This window comes from Protomyctophum parallelum (assembly GCF_964188405.1).
Source record: "Protomyctophum parallelum genome assembly, chromosome: 4".
NCBI classification, from domain to species: domain Eukaryota; kingdom Metazoa; phylum Chordata; class Actinopteri; order Myctophiformes; family Myctophidae; genus Protomyctophum; species Protomyctophum parallelum.
The window spans coordinates 15,130,705-15,132,688 of NC_139700.1; the positions used below are offsets into that span (position 1 = coordinate 15,130,705).

The following is a 1,984-nucleotide window of genomic DNA, read 5'->3' on the forward strand; positions in this document are numbered from 1 at the left end:
GTCTCGCTCAACGAACATTTTCAACAGAAAAACAGGTTGTGCGACGAAATATAAATAAATAGGCTTAATGCCCTTTTGGTCCTTGGCTGAGAAGGCAGGGAGGGGGTGACAGGACAAGAGGCAGTTCCATCAGAACCTGTGAGCCATGGCAACCACCAAACCATCACCCAAGAGCAGAGCATCCACATTATTGTTTTACTTTCACATACAGTATACAGTACAAGAACCTCCAAACCTCACTGCTTGACTGCAATCAAGTTAAATTGATATCTTTGTTGCATTGCGATAACACAAGCTCCTTCATTTGATAAATCCACGACATTATACAAATCACATCAAATTGATTAAAAGGGCAGATGGAGGTAGGTGTGCAAATAAGCCATCACTTACAAAACAAATATTAAAACCTACAACATAAACTTCATATCATCTGCATATGTACAATATAGTAAGGTGGACACTTTTGACACAGAAAAAACATCACGTACAAATATATATATCGCTATACTGCCTATTGAAAGGAATATTGATAAATAGAGCTCATTCCCACAAATGTGACAACACACTGACGAGTTGCATTGCATATCTACAGTGCAACAGTACAATAGAAGAGCTGCTAAGACTGTGGGGAGAGCTACGTAAGAAGGAATGTGATTGGATAACACACATCAAAGTCACCTTGATCTCCGGGTGAGATAAACCATTGGTAGGGCTCCGGTGATGTAACAATGCATGCACGGGATACTCCATAAAAGCTTTTTTCTCCCCGGAACTTAAAGCAAACAAAGAACATCTGAAGCAAACAAACTGAAATGTTTGGTAAAAATTCCATCCCCAACAATTTAGCACAATGTTGAAAATGTTATTTGAGCACATTTGCTCTTGGGATACTGCTGCTGGGAGAAATGTAAAATTAAAGAATTAAACCGAGTTTAAAGTAAACCATAAATAATCAGGACCAAGGAGGGTTGAACAAATCTGGTCATGAACTTAATTGTTCCAATCGTTTCAACGGGTATCATTACTCTGTCCACAAAATAAAGTCTATACTCAAATTTATCAGAATAATAACCAAATAGCAACAGTAGCCTATATCTTCTTTCCATGGAATTTAGAGTTCACAGTTTTTAGATATCCAAAATGTGCCTATCCCTTCCAAAATATTTAAGCAGCTGTTCTGATGGGTCTATCACACATCTAAAAGGCAAACTGTTACTGCTATGGCCCTGTATTGAGCAGACTCTATATAATTCAATGTATTAGTTGTGGGACAGGGCTATCCTACAGTTAACCACTTTCAACCGGGTGTCCCCATTTTGGGCATGTAGGTGAAAATATTCTATCATTTCCCCAAATGGAAATAGCTGATCTACAAGTCTGTTACATTGCGAGTGCGACACAGTGTGAACTTGTAGATCGTCTGTTTTTGTGCAACATTGTCATATGGCATAAAAATATAAAATAGGGCTAAAGTACCATGGTGGTACCATTGAGATATCACAGAAAACCACTACTACAGTCTACTACAGTATAGGGCCAAAGCTGTCAAAGTCAGCTTGGAGCTATGCTGATGAACAACATATGGTTAATGGTTCATTACAGCTGCTTACAGGCAGGGATCCCTGGCTTCTCAGGAAAGAACACAAGAAATGTGCTGGCATCACACTCACACATTCCCTGGCTCTTTATCTGAGTCATGAAAGGCATACATGTTTTTTCTTCTTCTTCTCTAATTCATGCTCTGCTAAGTGGTTAAGAAATAAGGTCTGGGGCGATTCATTAAAAAGCATGCTTGGTGAATAGCCTAGCTGATCTAAGATATGTGCAGCAATTTAAGCTAATCATCGTTATAAATGTTACACAGATCATAATTAATTGTCAACTTAATAAAAATAAAATAGCTACAATAGAGCTTGCAAAATAGCTACACTAGAGCTTGCTGAATTGCAGCAACCCAGGGCAGTTAGATCTATGTTGCACTTCA

The 1,984-nt window shown here is 38.5% G+C and overlaps 1 protein-coding gene across 1 annotated transcript in view; it reads right to left on the bottom strand.

Moving 5' to 3' along the window:
• slc25a22a (solute carrier family 25 member 22a) overlaps window positions 1-1,984 on the bottom strand; it is a 20,996-nt gene continuing 19,012 nt past the window's right edge. The window contains exon 11 of the mRNA XM_083763999.1: window positions 1-1,984. This exon is cut by the window's right edge and continues 497 nt beyond it. The gene's annotated coding sequence lies outside the window, so the exon portion shown is untranslated.